Source organism: Apium graveolens, chromosome 2, assembly GCF_009905375.1.
Source record: "Apium graveolens cultivar Ventura chromosome 2, ASM990537v1, whole genome shotgun sequence".
NCBI classification, from domain to species: Eukaryota; Viridiplantae; Streptophyta; class Magnoliopsida; order Apiales; family Apiaceae; genus Apium; species Apium graveolens.
In genome coordinates, this window is record NC_133648.1 from 39,289,532 (window position 1) to 39,312,506 (window position 22,975).

General features: G+C 34.0%; 1 long non-coding RNA gene across 1 annotated transcript; it reads left to right on the forward strand.

The window, feature by feature from the left end:
- Positions 1-16,411: 16,411 nt before the first annotated feature.
- On the forward strand, positions 16,412-19,152 carry LOC141705910 (uncharacterized). The gene is made up of 2 exons (XR_012568530.1): positions 16,412-16,546; positions 18,814-19,152. It is a non-coding gene; the product is annotated as an uncharacterized LOC141705910 (long non-coding RNA).
- The last annotated feature ends 3,823 nt before the right edge of the window (positions 19,153-22,975 follow it).

Sequence of the window (22,975 nt, forward strand, 5' to 3'; positions counted from 1 at the left end):
GCTAACTTACTTTCTTGGTTTACAAGTTAAACAAGTTAGTGGTGGAATTTTCATTAGTCAAACTAAATATATTTATGATCTTTTAAAGAAGTTTGACTTAATGGATTGTTCACCTGCAAAAACTCCCATGGCCACTGCCACTAAGCTTGAATTAAACAAGGCTAAAAAGTCTGTGGATATTACAAGTTATAGAGGCATGGTTGGCTCACTTTTATATTTAACTGCTAGTAGACCTGATATAATGTTCTCTACATGTCTCTGTGCTAGATTTCAAGCTGACCCTAAAGAATCTCACTTAGTGGCTATTAAAAGAATTTTCAGATATCTCAAGGGGACTCCAAATCTAGGAATTTGGTACCCTAGAGAGTCTGGTTTTGATCTAATTGGCTACTCAGATGCAGATTATGCAGGTTGCAAAATAGACAGGAAAAGCACAACAGGCACCTGTCAATTTCTAGGGAACAAGCTTGTATCATGGTTCAGCAAGAAGCAGAATTCTGTTTCCACATCAACAGCGGAAGCTGAGTACATTACTGCTGGTAGTTGCTGTGCACAGATACTATGGATGAGGAATCAACTATTTGACTATGGTCTGACTGTTGACAAAATTCCAATATTCTGTGACAACACAAGTGCCATTGCCATTACTGAAAATCCAGTGCAGCACTCAAGAACCAAGCACATTGATATCAAGTACCACTTCATTAGGGAACAAGTGATGAAAGGTACAGTGGAACTTCATTTTGTTCCAAGTGAAAAGCAGATTGCAGACATATTTACCAAGCCACTTGATGAATCAACATTCACAAGATTAGTAAGTGAGTTAGGTATGCTTAATTATTCATAATCTATGTCATCTATATAATCTGTCTTGAAGCCTGAAATGAATTTGCTGCAAGAACAAAGCTGGCTTTAATTAAGACTTATCCTATCAACGGATATTCTCTATCCGTTGAAAGCCAAAATTGTTCTATCAACGGATGTTCATTATCCGTTGAAAGACAAATACATTTCTGGTAATTTTATCCTTCAACGGATAAAATGGTGTTGTTCATCAACGGATAACTATTCCCCTTATCCGTTGAAGTGTCACGTCAGTTACTATAAGTGAGTCACAGCCGTTGATTCTTTTACTCAACCATTGATACAGATATACAGTGTTGTATGTATTTGTATTTAAGGTAGTTTTCAGAATTTCTACAGTTTTATTTATTCTTGAACGGCTGTAACTTACTTAAAAGTATCATTTAATCATTTTATTTACGTTTTAATTCAAGAAAGTATAAAAGCCCAATTGAACTCTTATTCTCACTTTACGCTTTCTTGCAATTCTTATTCTCTTTCTCTCTAAATTCTCAAGTTTTTCTCTGCAACCTCTACTCACAACAATGGCACCAGTAGTCAAAATTATGTCTCAAACAGGATTTGTTTATGAAAAGAATAATTTCATAGCTTTGGTTGAAAAGAATGAAGCCCATTCTGATTATCACAAGATGATGGACTTCATCAAAAACTGCAAACTAAGCTATGTAATGTTGGAAGCCCCAACCATCTACTGTGAGGTGATTGAGGAGATTTGGACAACTGCAGAGTTTAACTCCACAGATATGACTATTGCCTTCTCTCTCAAAGGTAAGGACTATTGCATTAATTGTGATGATATACAATCTTGCTTTAAGTTGCCTGAGAATAATGCCATGACACCACACACTGATAAAGATGTCTCTGCTATGCTAGATTCCATAAGCTATGCTTTTGATTCTGCTAGTTTAGGTAGTATTAGAAGGAAAGGCCTTAGGAAAGAATGGAGTTTTCTTGGAGATGCCTTTATTAAGGTTTTCTCTGGGAAGATTAGCAATTTTGATGTTATCACTTCATCTCTTGTTAATATGCTCTATATGCTAGTTTCTGATAGGTACTTTAATTTTAGCAACTGTGTTATGCTAGAATTAGGTTCCAGATTAGGTAACAAAGCTAATAGACCATATAACATCTACTATGCTAGATTCTTTATGTTATTGGCTAACCATGTTGCTGAAGGTTTGGTTATATCCAATGAGAACAATAAAATCAAATGTTGGGCACAAGAGAAAAGGGTCCTTGCAGACCTTTTGAGAATGAACCTCAACAGCCAGGTGCCATTGGTATACTTGCCAATCATGAATGCACCACAGGTAAGTGAGGTAAATACTTCTATAACTTCTACTATTTCCAACCCCAATGTTTCTTTGCCTTCTAGTGTGGCTATGGAACCTGTGTCTTTGTCCAAACAGGCTCCTACCAAAGCCACCAAATCTAAAGTTTCCAAAGTCAAGTCAAAGAAACCTACCTCTGTTGTTTCTCAAAAGACAACAGTTGTAACAACTACCATAAACCCTGAAGGGAGTGAACAGGGTATGAGTGGTGAGGGGAGGGGTGAACATCAAAAAGCCCCCCAGGATAAGGTGGGAGAGGTGAGTGGTACCCAAACCAGCCAAGCCACAGTCTCTCAAAAGACTGTGGTGGTTCAAAAGGAGTCCAACACATCCCTAGTTGCATCCTCCCAAAAGGTTGTAACTATTGAAAATAGTCCCCAACCAGGGACACAGAACAAAAGAGGGAGGGACACTGAAGCCACACATTCACCATTTAAAGCCTTTTCAAGGAAGAAGAAGGCCAAGACCCTAGTTTCCACACAAGGGACACACACAGCACAGATACATCCACCTGTATCTGTGCCTTCTCAAATTCAGCTTGATGTGATTCCGGCAAATGTGGAATCACAGCCCCATTCTCTCAATATAGAAACACACCATTCCTCAAACTCTCCAACACCCTCTCTGGATGATGTATATATGTATATGCATTATCTTGTGATAGATGCATGTTGGTTAATTAGCAAATTTTGCGATATATTGAAGCATGCTGAAATGGTATATATATGCATATCTGTTTCGTAATCTGGTTATCTATTTGTTGATTTCAATGCTTAGAAATTGCATAATACCTATGCTAGAGATAAGCAGTAGTTGCGTATACCCTTAGGATAGGGGACCCAAAGGTGAACATTTTCTAAAACCGGGAGTCGATGTCCCGAGTATATTATATATATATATATATTGATATAGTTTCAAAACTATTAATCGAATAAGGTTTATTCGATAGCTTTATTTTATTTAATGAATATTATTTTGAATATTCATTCGAGGACTTATGACTCGGTTTATTTAATTTAATGAATATTAGTTTGAATATTCATTCGAGGACTTATGACTCAGTTTATTTTATTTAATGAATATTAGTTTGAATATTCATTCGAGGACTTATGACTCGGTTTATTTAATTTAATGAATATTAGTTTGAATATTCATTTGAGGACTTATGACTCAGTTTATTTTATTTAATGAATATTACTTTGAATATTCATTCGAGGACTTATGACTCCGCTTATTTATTTAATGAATATTAGTTTGAATATTCATTCGAGGACTTATGACTCAGTTTATTTTTTTTAATGAATATTAGTTTGAATATTCATTCGAGGACTTATGACTCAGTTTATTTTATTTAATGAATATTAGTTTGAATATTCATTCGAGGACTTATGACTCAGTTTATTTTATTTAATGAATATTACTTTGAATATTCATTCGAGGACTTATGACTCCGCTTATTTATTTAATGAATATTAGTTTAAATATTCATTCGAGGACTTATGACTCAGTTTATTTTATTTAATGAATATTAGTTTGAATATTCATTCGAGGACTTATGACTCGGTTTATTTTATTTGATGAATATTAGTTTGAATATTCATTCGAGGACTTATGACTCAGTTTATTTTATTTAATGAATATTAGTTGAATATTCATTCGAGGACTTATGACTCCGTTTATTTTATTTAATGAATATTATTTTGAATATTCATTTGAGGACTTATGACTCCGCTTATTTATTAAATAATATTCTTTATTTTATTAAAGAATAATGTTTCGATAATCAAACTTATTTTCAATTATTCAAATAAAGATAGTACTTTCGTATAAGTATATCTTTGGTTATTTAATATTCATTTCAAGTATGAGTTGTAAAACTTCTACTTCAAATTATTTATATAGAGATTATCCTTACGGGAATATTATTTAAATAATAATATTCAGATATTTCCTAATATATCGGGACTGATTTATATCATTAAATCAGCATTACTATAAACATTCTTAAAAATATTTTCGAGTCTTCAAAATGATTTTTTAAAAGTTAGAGCGGATCCCAAAACTCATTTATATATTTAGGATCTTCCTTTCGAAGGGGATTTAAATACTCGCTCAAAACCTGAGGGATCCGGCTCAGTGGTGTATTTTACATTCGCAACGAGGTTGCTGTTTTGAGAAACATCTTGATTACTTGCCCATCGTTCGGGAAGTAAGTTCATCTATTTGAGTCGGCATAAGCAACATGGGCTCAGTGGGCATCCATGATAGTTTAAGTGGCTTAGTGGGAGTCCATCAAATGCGTAAGTGGCTGAGTGGCAGTCCAGCATAAGGTCCTATTGCGGCCAGGGTGATGACCAGTGGGGAATTCATCCATCTACTAGTAGAAAAGGTTACTTATTGGTATCTTTGCCTGATCAGCAAGATATCAGGTTTATGCCAAGGTTTTCTCCTTTCCAAATTCATTGGATATTGCAACTCTGTTTATAATTTTCATAACAGAGGTTTTCAAGGAGTGTATGAAATGTATATATATATATATATGTGTATATATATATCGGGACTTAATGAAGTACCTCGTAACTTCATTATTTATAATGATTTTCAAAGATTAAATCTATTCAAATCTTGTCTTGTAGTCTCATCAGTGTGATGAACTTTTGAAACTGATTATAACTTGAACGGTGGTAGTTCAAGTAGTATTTGGAAAAGATACAAGTATATTGGAGTATCTTGTAACTTCATCTTTTAAACTTATATCTGGTTAATGATTATCTTATGCATGACAAAGATTTTCACAAAAACATTGAGACAATGTTAGATATATGAGATCACCTTGCAACAATATTTTTATACAGTTATAAACTGGAACTCTGTGTATATTAGGCATGGAAGAGGACTTCCAAGATTTTGAAAAGTATATAAGTATATATACTGAATATTTTGCGACTTCGTCGCATTAAGATATCAAACTTGGTTCATTTCTTCTTGACCAAGACTTTCATGAGTACTATGAGAATGCTCATATATTGTTAATTATTATACATATTATTTCGGTGAGTACTACTGGAGGTTCGTTCAAGTTTGTAAAGATAGTAGCCCCTTTAATGCGGCTTACTCGTAAGACTGAGAAGTTCGAATGGACAAAGAAATGCGAGAACAACTCTTAAGAACTGAAGCAAAGGTTGGTGACGGCACCTATGTTGGCGTTGCCGGATGGAAAAGGAGATATTTTTTTGATTTGTAGTGACGCTTCGCATAAGGAATTAGGGTGCTTCTTATACAGCACAACAAGGTACTCGCGTACGCGTCAAGAAAATTAAGGGAATATAAAATTCGATATCCCCACCCATGAGCTTGGGCTCGTGGCAATAGTTTTGCCCTAAATATTGGAGTCACTACTTGTATGGAGAGAAGTGCGAGATTTACACAAGCCATAAGTGCTCTAGTACATTTTCACGCAGAAAGAGCTCAACATGCGCCAAATGAGGTGGTTAGAGCTAATCTAATGAGATTTTTTATCATCCAGGGAAAGCCAAAATGGTGGCTACTTCCCTTAGTAGAAAGGAGAAACTCAAGATGATATTGTCTCTAAGAGAGTTGATTAGAGATTTTGAGGAAATGGAAACAGAAGTGAACGCAACCGGAGCCGGTACCGAAAAGCTGTTTGAGATTGCAATGCAGTCCGAATTATCGGAAAAGAACATATTGTGCCAGAAAAAGTGATGAATGAAGGCAGAGAGCCAACAATTAGATAAAAGATTAATACCGAGAAAGATGATAAGGGAATAATGAGGTATTCCTATAGAATTTGGGTTCCAAATGTTTAAGAGCTTAAAGATGAGATCTTAGATGAAAGCTAGTTTGAGGAATAAGATTTAGAGCAAACCCTGTACGTGATAGTCAAGGAGGTCGCCATCAAGATAGAAGGAACCCATAACATAATGAAGTGGAAAACAAGGATTTTTAACGTATAAGATAACCCCGATTATGGGAGAAGGTTGGAACATTTCATACTGAGAAAACAGAAGTTGAACAAAATAGGGAGAATCAGAATGGTACTCCTATTGGGCAATTCATGGACTTGCCTAAACAGAACTTAGACTATTATCCCCAACCACCACCCTGAGGAAACAATGCGGTGAGAAATTCTTTCAGGGCCTTTAAGTCGCTAAGCTCTTAGAGTTCCAAGGAACAAGCTGACCCAGTCGAGGCAAGAGCCTGGCTAAAGGAAATATAGGAATCATTTGAGATTCAAAATGATGGACGAATCACAAAAGACTGTTTTTGTCACTTACCCTCCTAAGAGAGAGGCCACCCGCTGGTGAAAGGCCAAGGAAGGCACAGAGCAAGAGATTATAATAAACTGATTTTAGTTCAGTCAATTGTTTTCAGGAAAGTACTTCCCAAGGTTATAGAGATAGTGTAAAAGCTTTAGAGCCAGAACCAAGGCAGAAGAGTATGATGAATTATGAATCTAAGTTGTAAAAGTTGTCAAGATTCATTCTGAGGACACGAATCCAGAATGACGGGATGTTTGAAATCAATGCTTATGTTGTGTTCGTTCATGAAATAATGATAAGAGAAAGGAAAATAAAAAGAAACTGAAGTGGAAAGGAATATAAATGCAATAGAGTTTGAGGAATGATAAGGGAGTTGGGTATGAGGAAACCCTAAAGTCTCGTAGTAATAGAATTAGAAAAGTATGTAATCGTTAGGATGAGGGTGATTCACCATGAGTTAAATTGATGGTTGAAGGCATAAGAGATAAATATATTTTATCCCCTGTAAGTTGGGAGGATTCGAGGAAACCTTGAGATAGTTCGAAGGATAAATAATGAGACACTGATAGACTGAGGAGACAAGAAAGTAAGAAATTAGGAAAATTGGATGAAGAAAGTGACCTTCAAGAATGTGAAGTGTAAGACCGGTGGCATGATACCCAGAAAGGGAGACGCCAGGTATGAGAGATATCCAAACATTGAGATGACTGTTGAGATAAACAACAAGAGTAAATAAGGAATTATTAAGAAGAAGTTCACGTTGAACACGACCAATATGTTCCAGGACATCCCTGTTGTCATTACCAAATTAGGAAAAAAAAGCGGATAACCGTTGTTATCTTTTGGAGGCCATATTGGTTGACCTCATTTTGAATACAGATGTTATTGTAAAATTAGGCATATACTATCGAGGTGGGAATGATTGAATAAGACACCCTCATCAGGGATATATGACTTGATTTATCCATGGAAGGATGCATGTACTTTTTCTAAAGGTGGAATTAAGGATAGAACATCGGTAACTTAAAATGAATCCTAGGGGAATGCATAAAGGTTGGCATTTCACCCTTAATAGGGATAGTATGAGTTTGACAGTATGAATTGGAAAGGATTAAGGTAACAACAACCTTTAAGGATCTGAGGAGAAATTTTTCAGAAGTATATAGACAATGATTCTGGTATTAGTGAATGGTATTTTGATATGCCCTGTATCTAGGGAATACAGGAGGAGCGATTCAAGAATAACCTAAGAGGTTTTACGAGGAAAAAAAATTAATATTCAAAGTTCTCAAGAATAGAAATTTTGATAAAGGAAATATGACATAATTATAATGATGCCAGGTGGGCACGTGTTGAACCATAAGAAAGTATAGATCGACCCAATGAAGGTCGAGATTGGTGAAAACATGTAGGACCCAAGATAAGAGACGTCCTAAGTATGATCGAGAGTCAGTTGTGACAATGTTAACCTCTAAAAGACCGAGGCAATAACTTATGGAAAAATGGTGATATATTATTTTCACCAAAGCGTAAGGAAGAGCATTTTCACGCAAGTAGTGATTGGAAATGAGGTAGAAAATTTAGTTGAAGATCATTTAAAAGACATTGATTGTAAGGAAAATTTACTATCAGGAAAGGCCAAAGAGGTGGCCGACACTTTAAGTGTAAAAGGACAATCATAGGCGCTCGTGCCAGAGGAATATAGTGATAATGGTTGAAGTCGTGAAGGTTGTATTATGGTTTGGAAGATTGACGTTCCTTCTGATGACTGTGCAATACCCAACCATAATAGTAGTTTGGTCAAGGTTTAATTCGTGTAATCGCCATGAGTGGGCTATCTACCTTAGAAGGTCCTATCTTGAGAATAATCCAGGACCATGTTTCAAAAAGGACTAAACGAACCTTTGAGTTAAGTCTTCTATTGAAGGCATATGATTAGGAATGGTATTAACCTGCTATCGTTGCTTTGATTGAAACTCTTCTGCAATTTTATCTGCTTCATGTCATGAAAGTACGTTAGGATCTGGAGTGTTCTTCATGAATTATGAATGGTGATTATGTTAACTCCTTAGAAGAATTTGATACGACAGGTATGGACTCCGTATGGTTAACTATTAAGATCCAAGGAAAACGAATGACTACAGTGGGTCAGCGATGGACCATAGTAATGCAGCAATTATTCTGCGAGTAATGAGTCGATTACAATCATAAGAGTTATATTAGAATGGATGTTGAGATTGAGTACCACTAATTGGGTCGTGGTGATGTATAAGTTATCATTGAATAGACTAATTAAGTAGATTATTTACCTATGGAATATTTATTCCTCCTTATCAATAGAGGGTCGTATGACTATACGAGGAAGGTTGCGATGCAAGCATAGAATTCTAGTAACGATGATGTCTAGAATGAGATCCCAGATTCGATTTTCGATGTCGAGGGAGTTTTAAAGGTGATTGTGTATAAGCTCGAGGAAGAGCATGGGTCCATAGAATAATGGACGGAATAGCAAAAATATTTAGGCACGAGAAATGCGATGCTATAATACTTGATGTTGATATATATACATATATGTTTTATTCTCCTATGACAAACCTCTATAGTTCAGAGGAAGATTCCAAGCCAGATATTTTATGGCAGTATATTTTTTTTCATATATACAATTCTCTTCAATTCGTTCTTTTCTCTTCTTTTCATTTCATGTAAGCTGAGAAGAACAACCCTTCCAGAAGGGGAGGTATTGCCGAATGACTATCTATCTGTGTGATAGAAGCCTAGTAGGATACCACATGTTGTTTAATTGCTTGTCAAGTACTAAAGGCTGGCCACCTTCTGTACTAACTATGCAATATAACAAGTTTTCATGATCATAGTGAAATCTCAACAAATTTCTTTACTTCTATATGATGGATCAAGCTTTCGAAGATAGAAGCAGCTAGAAAGGAAGTAGTATCAGTACGGTGGTATTCTGACTCTAACATGTTCGTGATACTAAGGTTGACGCAATTATTAAAAGGTTTTAGAATGCTAACGAGCAAAAGTGTAACCAGTATAGTATTATGTACGGAAGATAGTAACGATTACGAACTGGAAAAGAATGGGTATTGAGAAGCAAAAGCTATAATGCTAGAAGCTATGATGAGAGTCTATACAATAGACTTGAAAGAAATTTGGAATGATCAGGTAACGCGGATTGAGTTTTCTCACGATAATAGATCGTATATCAGGTATCGAGATATCGCCTTATGAGATCCTTGAGGGGAGACAATTTCGATCTCCCTTATGTTAGGATAAAGTTGTAGAACACAAGATGCTCGGACCCGCAATAGTCCAAAGGACCAAGGATATAATAGATCTAATCAGAGGACGGCTGGTAGTAGCCCAAGATGGACACACAAGGTATGTTGATTTGACACGAAATGACAAAGACTAGGAAGTAGGGGACCTAGTGATGTTATAGGTATTCCCTTGGAAAGGATGGATGAGGTTCAAAAAGAAAGGAAAGCTAAGCCTACAAATTGTTGGACCCTTTGAGGTATTAAGACATATGGGGAAGTTAGCATATGAGCTAGCCCTACCCCCGAACATGTAGAAAATTCATAACATGTTCCACATATCAATGTTAAGGAAGTATAATTTGGATGCCAGACAAATAAGGGCATATGAGCGCATAGACATGTAACCAGACGTAACTTACATGGAGCAACCAGGAAGGGTTATAGATCAAAAAGGAACAAGTGCTTAGGAGACGGGTTATCAAACTAGTCAGAGTTTGGTGGTAGAACCACAATGTGGGAAAATTTACTCGAGAGTTAGAAAGTGCAATGCTAAGAGAGTATCCCTATTCATTTTCTATCTGATTCTGGGACGGAATCCTTTTAAGGAGGGGAGACTGTAATAACCCCAAAAATTTTGGACTTTTTGTAACCCTTATGAATAGTGATTTTGCTGATTATGCTGATTAAGGAAATTTTTCATGCCACACTATATAAGAGTACTGTTATAGAAATTCTAAGATCTTATTAGTACTTTATATGGGATATAAGTGTATGTAAAGATCGTCAGAATCCAAATTCGAACACTTTGATTTTTCCCGAAAATCCACCAGATACCGAAAGAATTGAGTATAAGGTAACATGATTAAAAGGATTTAAATTCAAGGATTTTAAGAGAGGATCATAAAAGAAATATAAAATATTGAGAAAGGTTTAGGGGGAACCCAAGTAATAAGATCCCGGATATGATCCCTCGAACGATCACCGAGAACGAGAGTGAAGCAAACCGTAAAACAAATAAGCGACCAAGGATCAAGCTTATATAAGTAACCAAAGGATTAACCAAATAATTAAGCACTAATCAAAGAGATTAGAGGAGGATGACATCATCAAACCATAAGGGAAGGACATGTGGCAAAGGAATGATGCAAGCAATGACATGTGTGAGTGATGTCATCACTTTATCAAGATATTTGTTCAAAAATCTCCTCCACCAAGCATTTCTTTCTCATTTCCCAAGGAAAAACAAGCAAGAAAAAGCTCTCCCCCATTTCTTTCTTCTTCCATTCAGCCTTTTCAAGAAATGAAGAAATAGATTTTCAAAACTCAAGTTTTAGGCCATGGAAAATTACAAGGTTTGTTTCCTTGGATCCTATATTTCATAACTTAGTTATACCATGAGTTTAAGATCAAGATTCCATGGTTTGCTTAGCTAATCCACTCATCAAAGATGAGGATGAATAGTAGTGAATAATAACTTACTTTGATTTTCTTGATTTTCATGAAAGCTTAAGGTTGATTAAGCATAGATCAAGGTTCCTAGAGGCTTATTAGTGACTACCCACTCTCCAAGGAAGGTATAAACTCTTGAACCCTTAGTTTTAAGTTTGGTTTGTTTGGATGATAATGGTGCTTAGATGAATGGGTTTAGTTTGATGTTGATGGATGTAGGATTTTTGTTAAATTGGTGATGATTTGGTATAGTTTAAACTTTGGAAATCGTTAGGTTATAGCCGTCGTAATGCCCGATTTTCTATAAACTGTTTTGTGATTAACTGTTGGACCCGAACACCCACTTCTATAAACTAACCACTTCCATGCTTAGATAGGTTATGTTTCAAGCTTCGTTTTGATATGTGGTTCGTTTGAATCCGATGTACGGTTTAGGAGAAACGACCGTTTTAAGTAACGGCATTTCGCGACCGAACCATTACCGCTCGCCTTACTTTGAAACCTTGGTTAAGGACTTTAAATGACTAATTGGGGTATGAAACAATTAGGTTAAGTGGATTAGGTAGTTGGTAAGGTACTCGCAAAAGAATCGCTTTAAAATTCTTAATGGTTAATTTATTAAAAATGGTGGAGCCGAGGGTACTCGAGCGACGTAAGTGAATCGTTAAGCGCAAAAGCAACCGTTAGGGTTCAATTGATTAAAGTCTAGTTTCTTAAGTGACCGGGGTTTAATTCCGACTTATGTTGTTGTTCATAGGTTATCGGACCCACTCTAAGCTTAAGTCTATCCGGGAGCACTCAGGCAAGTTTTCTACCCGTTATACTGTTGTGGTGATGTATATATGTATATGCATTATCTTGTGATAGATGCATGTTGGTTAATTAGCAAATTTTGCGATATATTGAAGCATGCTGAGATGGTATATATATGCATGTCTGTTTCGTAATCTGGTTATCTATCTGTTGATTTCAATGCTTAGAAGTTGCATAATACCTATGCTAGAGATAAGCAGTAGTTGCGTATACCCTTAGGATAGGGGACTCAAAGGTGAACATTTTCTAAAACCGGGAGTTGATGTTCCCGAGTATATTATATATATATATATATTTATATATATATATTGATATAGTTTCAAAACTATTAATCGAATAAGGTTTATTCGATAGCTTTATTTTATTAAATGAATATTAGTTTGAATATTCATTCAAGGACTTATGACTCGGTTTATTTTATTTAATGAATATTAGTTTGAATATTCATTCGAGGACTTATGACTCAGTTTATTTTATTTAATGAATATTACTTTGAATATTCATTCGAGGACTTATGACTCCGCTTATTTATTTAATGAATATTAGTTTGAATATTCATTCGAGGACTTATGACTCAGTTTATTTTATTTAATGAATATTAGTTTGAATATTCATTCGAGGACTTATGACTCGGTTTATTTTATTTAATGAATATTAGTTTGAATATTCATTCGAGGACTTATGACTCGGTTTATTTTATTTAATGAATATTAGTTGAATATTCATTTGAGGACTTATGACTCCGTTTATTTTATTTAATGAATATTATTTTGAATATTCATTTGAATAAAATTATTTCGGGTGTCGATTATTATGACCCCATTTCAATAAAAGGTTTTAAGATTGGATCATAATTGCGTAAGTGACCGGGACGGACGGTCCAGCGCAGGGCTATTTCTAAGTGCCATATGGAATATTATGACACAACTTTTGCCACAGGCAGGTATATTGCCTTTTTGTTCGAGTACTCGTGTTTTTGGGGTCACGTCTCTATGAATCATGACCTTGTGCTATCACACGGGCTGATCAGCATGTGATAGTACGTCCGTCGGAGAATGATCCTAATCTAAATTATCATATCATTTTGATATTCATAGAATAAATGATTTATTAACTGTTTCTGTTTTGGAATAATGGTAAAATGTAATTTTGATTCAGATTCTGATTTATGCTTATACTTACGTTGTTGTTAAATATCAAAGGTGGTATTAGTATAGATGACTGATGTTGACTTCAGTATGGGTGTTGTGAGCATCAAAGTTCGTATTGATATCTAATTTGATATGACAGCAAAGTAAGTATTAATTTGAAGAGTTCGGTTTTGAATGAGTTTATGATCCACTCTATAATCATTGTTTCCTGTTATTGTTATTTACGATATTTCCGTAAACACTGTTTTACGAGTTTGATTCTCGTCAAGATTCAAAGTATTGCTGAAGCATTTCGCTCAAAGATATCAAAATGGTTTTGAATACAATTAAGGAATCAATTCCGGGATTCCTCAACTAAAATTTTATGATTCAGCAACTATGATTTTAAATGTTCAGCGCTGATGCAAATGTCGGTTTTATATCAAAATGACCCTATATATATTATAATAATCTTGTTGAGCATTTCTTTCGCTCATACTTGCCTGTTTTTAAATCTAATCTCCAGTGAGGATTAGCTTGCGGTGTTTAGCTGCATAATTCGAGGAAGCAAGGAAGAAGCTTTTGGAAGATGAATGGTCCAGGGTTTGCGATCTAGTGTAAGTTTTATTGTATAAAGTTGTTTATATTAGATTATATTATAGTTGTGTATTTTATTTGGGCCTAGTATACTTCATTTCGAAGTTATACTAGTGGGTTTAGTTTTGAGTTGGAATTTGTTAAAAAAAGTTTTAAAAGAAAATGAAAAAAATTATTGATGGAATTTGGAATTCTTGTTTCTAGAACTGTAACCTTAAAAGATCTTGGATTAGTTGGGGTCATTTATGTCAAATATCTTCCGCTGGTATTTATTTATTGATTAAACAAGTTAATTTGGATTGAGGTTTTATAGTGACGACCAAATCCTCTGACCCCGGATTTGGGGGCGTTACAGGTTGGTATCAGAGCTGAGGTTATAGTAAACTAGAAACAAAAGTGTGTAGGAGTGTGTATAGCTATGTGAGGACGTTTGAGCTTATATCGAGTTCCTGTTGGACTATTGGATGTAGTACCAACGAGTAAGTTAAGATAGGCGCATTTGTTTGAGATGGTTGTGCTGAGCTGGATGGAATTCCGGGAAGCTGCAAACATCTGTTGTGGAATCTTTCGAGGCTACTATGATTCGACACGATGAAGATTATCGATATCCTTGGAACATAAAAAACGTCTAGAATCAGATGGCGAGTCAACTAGAGAGTTCAAATAGAAGATAAATATTAAGACTTTGGAAATACCTTCTTTTTCTATAAATTCTTTTGATTACTCTCAAAAAGAAATATCAGTTAGAAGACATAATCCCTAACACTAGTTTATTCATTTTGTGCCAGAATTTTTATTCTCTGGACTTCATTTCCTTCAGAAATATCAGCTTTGAAATCTTTTCAGTTTTATTCATTTGATTTTGGATTCCTTTGATATTCCTTTATTCTAACTGAGATGAACAACCCTAACTATAGGGGACACAAGGTATACCTGTCTGTGTGATAGGAGTTGGATGGGACGCCATCACTTGTGTGTATTGTGAATATATGAAGGTTAACAACCTTTAGTAGTATCTTAATTTGGGCACGCAACACCAAGTTCGTTTGATCATATTGACCTCTCAGTTATTCTTTCAGTTATTCTTTCATTTCAACAATACCTTCTCAAAAATTTGGATTTTGGTAACTACAATGGTGGGACACCCGTTATGATATGAAATTCTTTTCTCTTCGAAATTTCATGATGTTATTATCTCAAATATACGAAGGTATGCCAACCGAGTATGAACAAGCCACTCTAGTCAATGTAAAGTATGACTCCGTGTTAGAGATACCCTGAATGGAAGTGGATTGCAATGTGATTAAAATATCAGCGTTATGCAGTAAAATCAGTCGGTTTCTCTATATATCTCTATCTATCTATCTCTTTCTTTCTCTTTCTTTTTATCTCCCTATCTTTCTTTCTCTCTATCGGTGAAACGGATTATACTGAAAAGTTGGTCAAATTCTAAAAGGAAGAAATAATAGTGTGAAGTGAGGCACTCATGATAATTATGCCATACAAGAAATGCAGGGTGTTAATTGATATTTCGGAGAAGTGATATTATTAGGAATTGGAAAGTTGGCCAGGAGATTCCTAGTGCTCTATTCTGCTGATTCCGAGGACGGAATCCTTATAAGGGGGTAGATTGTGAGATCCAGTAATTTTAGAAATTTATATTAGTAATATCTGGATGATTTTATGTGATTGTTTCAAATTGGGAAGGAATAAAGTTGTGGATATTTTATTCCTCTTTGATGAATTCATGTTTTTAAATGATTAATATTTTAGTTGATAATTGTGATATCGATTCCTATCATTGATGTGAGAGTATTTAATTACTTTTACTATTTTCAAAATATACTTGGTTTTATCTAGATTCTCCCTCGTAGCAGGTGAATTGTGAAAATATTCGAAAATAGTATATAATGACTATTTTGTTACGTGTTAAATGAATAATATTATATGAGTTATTTGAATTTTATGATATTTATATGAATTGGTGAATAAATATTTAAAAATAGATTATTCCAGTTTGGCAAGTCAGTAAAAGGTTTGAAGTGTGATCAGTGATTATAAAAAAGGAATTATAAATATAGGATTAAATATAAAATTGGTGAGTATGAGATTTTATTATTTGAGAGATGTGATTATGTGTTATTTGATTAATATGTGAGTGACATTGTGGTCAAAATGTTTTTTTGTAAGATATTTTCATGATTTATTATGTGAAAAATGGGGTTTAGTGGATCTTTAAATATTTTTATTAAATCATATGTATATGATTAAATTATGAAATTTATTTTATTATCTCTAGAATACCCTTAGAAATATTTTAAAAATAATAGGTAGATTTATTTTGAGGTTGGAGTATTTTAAAATGATTTTATGAGCTTTATTTCTATTTTTGAGTATTATCTTGTAAAATTCATAGAAAATAAAATGTATGCTCAAAAATTATTTTAAAAATATGGGTAAAAAGCTAATTTCGTGTTCTACATTTTAAAATTATAGTTCATATCATTTTCAGCCTTTACAGAACAGTTTTATAATTGTTAAGTTTGTTTTTAAGCATTTTAGCATAAAAGTAATGTAAAATAAAAATCTGCAAAATGACCAAAATGCCCTGGAATCATCTTTATACCCCAGCAGCTTCTTCTCTGATGTTTACCTCTTGAAAAGCCTCTCGCTACTGCCTCTCTCTCTCTAACTTGATATACTCTCTCTCTCTCTTCGATTTCTTCATTGATTCTTGGTCGTTTTTCGATCCGATACCGTGGTTGTGCTCCTTGTTGCTTCCTCTACAACCCTCGTACTTGCATGTTAGTGTTTGTTCGAAATTTTATTTGACCCATTTCGGGTTTTGTTCAAAATTTTCGAATTTTGTTATGATTGTGATGATTATGCACGGAATTGATATGGGTTTTACGTTTTAAAGCTTTAATTGGGTTCAAGCGTGATTGGGAATCCATTTTGGGTACCTCCGTTTAATCTCACCACCGACCGTGAGCTACGGTGAGTCGGTGGAGTGGGCAGTGATGTTCATGAGCCCGAAATTTCATCCAAAACACTTTGTCTCCTCATGTAATTTTTAATTTCGAATTATGGGATTGAATTTTCAGATTTTTTAGTTTCAAGTTTTTGGCGATTAGCTCGTTATTTGGTTGAGTTTTGGGATTTAAAGATTTATTCTGGTATGTTTATTCCGTGTATGACATGAGTTCATTCAGTTTTGTTGGATCGTTGAATAGTATATTGTTTTAAAATATATAATCGATAAGAAATGAGATGTTGAATGTTGGTTAAAGAATATATGATTTTACGATAAGGCCATGTCAAAAAAAAAATGTATGTTGTGTGATATTGTTTCTAAGTTTTTGAATATAATGTATGCTTCATTAGATTTATGCATAGAATAATTGATGTTATTGATTTGGTAGTATATGTAATTTAGAGGTTATATGAATATAAGATTTGGCTAATGATGTTGTGATTTGTGTTGTCAAATCCGTTTAGAATTAAGCTGAGTTCTTGTTAAATTTGTAGCTTTTAACTAGTTCATCGTATGATAATAATTTTATACTCTCTGGAAAGATAATGAAATTATCTACAAATTTCATTCTTTGTATTTTTTCAAATTCGACCTGCAATTATGATAAAATCTGCCATTTGTAAAATTTGTCATGTTATTTCAGTTTGATACATCCTGACTTCAAAAATTCGTAGTAAATTCATTATTTTAGCTATGACTTTGAACTATACCAATTTTGAAAGCTTAATTCAGGATCTACAATTGTTACTTGTAGTTCATTAATCAATTCTATGATTTAAGAGTCTCAAATACTAAGTTACTTGCGAAAACAGGACTGAATCTGCTTATGCAGCTGTGTATTTTAAAGTTTCTGAATTCGTTACTTGGTCATTTTTAGCGAGCCTTACCATTTTGAAAAGGTCGCGAAATATCCTACAACTTTTATGTTTTAAACTTTTCTGTTTAAGTTCATCTCGGTGTTGTAAAATGTCATTCTTCCGAGGCTGGTTAACTTAAATTTTAGGTTCGGTAGCTATTTTGTATGTTATAACTCGACATATGGTTTTGTGCTAATATATGTGATTGCTAGTCATTGTTTAATAGATTAAATATATGAACCTATAGTATAGAAGTGTTGGTTAGTGATTTGATATGTGCTTTCTAGTTTATTAAATTATAGATTTACGTTAGCATACTTGATGACATACTTGACTTGTGCACATGTACATTGACCTGTTATTTGTATATGTGATAGCAACGATGTGTCTTATGAAAATACATGTTAGTATATGCCTATTTGAGATTGAGTTTAGTTGTTAATTATTAGAGTGTGATTTGAATATGTGTATAGTTACTAGTCTATGTTATATATGTGTAAGGTGATTTATTTAAGTGTTTACTCAAGTTGAATTGGTGATGCTAAATTATATAACTGTAAGTTCAAATATTATAAATTATTAAGTATACTTAATTGTTTAGGTGTCGCAAGTCTGGGCGGGTAATTTTCCTTAATTGTTTAGGTGCCGCAAGTCTGGGCGGGTACTTTTCTTACTTGTTTACTTTTATGTTGCTGCAAGTTGAGGCAACTTTATTTTATTTGGTTATAAGATTAAATTGTGGAATTGAAAAACAGGTGGATAGTCCTAATTACAAATACTTCATGCCAAAATTTTCTAAAATTCCCCTGTATCTAAATCTATTTGACTTATTTGATTTCAATGATTTGAAAGCATGTTATGATTGTTAGTCGTAACACGTATAGGATATGTCTGGGTAAGAACATTGAAATGACTTGTGGGTTGTATTTGTGGTGTGGTTATTCAGGGTATTGTCCATATTATTAATAGGTCATGCCGAATTTTCCGTAGAAATATTATCATAAGTTACGCGTTCTCGTGTTAAATAATATTCTGAGCTGGTAGTAAGTTTTAAACTATAATGTGTGCTACTTGTTATATGCTATATAATGTGCCATATATATATATATATCATGAAAGGGTAGAAATAAGAGAATCGTTTCAGAAGGATACTAAAGTAGTATCTTTTTGCTTATGATAGGATCGGGCATTAAGGGCGTGAGACCAAGCAAAAGAAAAGAAAAAGGGAGAGTTGCATAGTGGTTCAGTAGTTACGGATGGTTCGTGACGAACAAAACCAGACGTTGGGGATCAAGACTAAAGTTGGATAAGATTTCGTATCAGACCGCAGTAACCGCATTAGCGACATATCAAAGAATTAAGAATAAGAAATGGTGACGTCTTGAGAAAGCATCATGAGATATTTATGTTATTGCGAGTGTGCTAACTGCTAAAAATTCAAAGGCAAGTATCCCTATAATCACTTATTGTTCAAGTGATATTTATTTTAAATATTCTTATGCAAGTATTGCTTTTCCTATTTTCAAGTTCAGAATAGCTAAATATTCTACATATCGCTGAGTTAAATGCTTATTATGCAAATACTCATCTGCTATTATGTTTAGAATAGTCAAGTGATTTTACTTATCCAATTATCGGATTTTTAAATGTTTTGGATTTTGAGAAAAACGATTTGGTTGCGAATATTCCTACCCAAGAATTGGGGGAATAAAATTATTTCGGGTGTCGATTATTATGACCCCATTTCAAATAAAAGGTTTTAAGATTGGATCATAATTGCGTAAGTGACTGGGACGGACGGTCCAGCGGAGGGCTATTTCTAAGTGCCATATGGAATATTATGGCACAACTTTTGCCACAGGCAGGTATATTTCCTTTTTATTTGAGTACTCGTGTTTTTGGGGTCACGTCTCTATGAATCATGACCTTGTGCTATCACACGGGCTGATCAGCATGTGATAGTACGTCCGTCGGAGAATGATCCTAATCTAAATTATCATATTGTTTTGATATTCATAGAATAAATGATTTATTAACTGTTTCTGTTTTGGAATAATGGTAAAATGCAGTTTTGATTCAGATTCTGATTTATGTTTATACTTACGTTGTTGTTAAATATTAAAGGTGGTATTAGTATAGATGATTGATGTTGACTTCAGTATGGGTGTTGTGAGCATCAAAGTTAGTATTGATATCTAATTTGATATGACAGCAAAGTAAGTATTAATTTGAAGAGTTCGGTTTTGAATGAGTTTATGATCCACTCTATAATCATTGTTTCATGTTATTGTTATTTACGATATTTCCGTAAACACTGTTTTACGAGTTTGATTCTCGTCAAGATTCAAAGTATTGCTGAAGCATTTCGCTCAAAGATATCAAAATGGTTTTGAATACAATTAAGGAATCAATTCTGGGATTCCTCAACTAAAATTTTATGATTCAACAACTATGATTTTAAATGTTCTGCGCTGATGCAGATGTCAGTTTTATATCAAAACGACCCTATATATATTGTAATGATCTTGCTGAGCATTTCTTTCGCTCATACTTGCCTTTTTTTAAATCTAACCTCCAATAAGGATTAGCTTACGCTGTTTAGCTGCGTAATTCGAGGAAGCAAGGAAGAAGCTTTTGGAAGATGGATGGTCCAGGGTTTGCGATCTAGTGTAAGTTTTATTGTATAAAGTTATTTATATTAGATTATATTATAGTTGTGTATTTTATTTGGGCCTAGTATACTTCATTTCGAAGTTATACTAGTGGGTTTAGTTTTGAGTTGGAATTTGTTAAAAAGAGTTTTAAAAGAAAATAAAAAAATTATTGATGGAATTTGGAATTCTTGTTTCTAGAACTGTAATCTTAAAAGATCTTGGATTAGTTGGGGTCATTTATGTCAAATATCTTCCGCTGGTATTTATTTATTGATTAAACAGGTTAATTTGGATTGAGGTTTTATAGTGACGACCAAATCCTCTGACCCCGGATTTGGGGGCGTTACAAAGATTCTCAGAGAAGCTCAAGCTTTTTGTATATCTGTTTAACTTCTCACCGGAGTAGCATTATAATGCCCGATTTAATTCTTGTATATTATTAGGGGCATTATAATTGTTACCCGGTAATTAAATCCTTAGACAAACAAAAGCTAGAACATTGTACAGGATTTAATTTGTTGATCTTTGTAGAAGTTAGGAACTTTGTTGTTCTTAGATTGTAGCTGGTTAATTTTTTTAACCGGAATGTAGCAAAACCCCTCGAGGATTTATATATGAATATATACTTTCCTGAATATCTTGTGTTCCTCGTTTTATCGTTCCGAACACTATTCACCTCAAGAACACGGAACCACTAACCGAGCACTAAATCTATATCAGCTAAAGATTCGAAAGAATTTTTAATTTAGTGATTATCGTATTCAACCCCCCCCCTTCTACGATAATTCGGGACCTAATAATTGGTATCAAAGCCTACTGATTGATATACAAATCAGGATCCTGAAATTAGTTAATTTTATTAATTTTTCATTTACATAAATTTGTTTTATAAATTTGATTTAGCAAATTTGTTTTATAAATTTAATTTAAATAAGTTTATTTTATGAACTTAATTTAAATAAATTTATCTTATAAATTTAACTAAATTAGTTTACCATTTAAATTTTAGTGAATAAAAATTTGTAATTTAATTAGTTTTTTATTCGATTATTTAGCTTCCATTTGTAACACTCTATACTAAAGCAGTTACTAGGAGGTACTGGGGTCGTCACAGGCTTGCAACAGGCTAATAGATGGAGTCGCCAAAGAACCTTTTCTTTGTTTTGTTAAGTGCAAACATTTTACTCCCTAGTCGCCACAGAGTAATACACAGTAGTCGCCATACATCCAAGGCAATTATGTACACCTCCTGTTAACCTGTGGTCGTCAGAGAAAAAGGATAAAAAAATTTGCTAATCATGTCAAGGCTACAAGGAAGCCCCTGTAGTCTCCAGAAGGGAGTTAGAAGAAAGGCACACCCTCTAGTCGCCATAGAGCTATTTATACAAGGGTGTAGCTGTAGTCGCCACTTAGCACTTAACAATTTTTGTAACCCCTATTTTTTATTTTTTTATTTATTTATTTTTCCATTAAAATTTAAAATTTTTAAATTTAAATTTTTCTTAGATAATAATTTATGTTTTATTTAATTTTTAAGAAAATTTGAAATTCTTGAAAATTAGATTTTACGTAAATATTTATTTTTGATTCATTTATTTTCTAAGAAAATTAAAAATATTGGCAATTTAAATCTTTCTTAAATATTAATTTAAGGGTACTCAAGATATTGGTAGACTCGAGATTCCTCCAGGCTTTTAAAGTGGATTTTAATCTTTCGAAGAAAACGAAGACTATGTGCTTTTCAGACGGAAAATTCCGAACACGGAAATTATAGGAAATTGTTTTCTTACTCCAATGGAACTGATTTCAATACCTATAGATGAAAATTGTGGAACTTCCTCAAAGGCTTACTCCATAGGATACCACTGAATTTTCAGACGCAGGAAATGAATGAAATTTCAACGGGTACAACTTTTCTCGGAGATTTTAAGACAACTCTATGATTCCAGATTACAGAGTCACACAGTGGTTTGTACCAATGCTATATTTATCTGGGAATCAATGAGATCTTACAGGAAGGAATTGTGGATGTCAGAGAGAATAGTGGGGACAAACAAACATCTGAGTCACGGGTAGTAAAGTTGGAACCTCAGGACAGAATGTAAAAGTTACTGATAGCTGAATCAGAAGAAGCTCAGGTAGAAGTACTTGAGGGACGGAACGTCAGGGAAGTGTGATAAGTGGCATTTTATACCACTTAGAACGTCTTATAATAGCTTGAATTGATGTCTTGAAATCAAGTATTTCTGTATTTGATGCGTTTTTCTAGTGTTTTTGCATTTCAGGGTATAACTTGCGTATGTAGGAAGAATTCATCATAATAAGCCTAGGAAAGTACATGGAATCAGTTGCGTGGAGTTGTCGAAGAAATCAGCAAAATCAGGACCAGAAAGAAGAATTTTCCAGAAAGTGCTGAGGCGCCCGCCTGGGATCTGGGGCGGCCGCTTGAAAGTTGAGGCGCCCCCCTGGAAAGCTGGGGCGGCCGCCTGGGGTCGATAAATTTAATTCTGATTTTTTTTAATTCGTGTTCTAATGGACTTCTGAGATGGTTGATTCTTGTGGAATTCTATATAAGTAATCTTCAGAGACGTTTCACAATATGAAGTAACGAAGCAAGGAGCAAGGAGCAAGGAGAGAAGATTAAGAAGACCATTTTAGCACACCGCAACGAAGAGAGGAAGCATACGA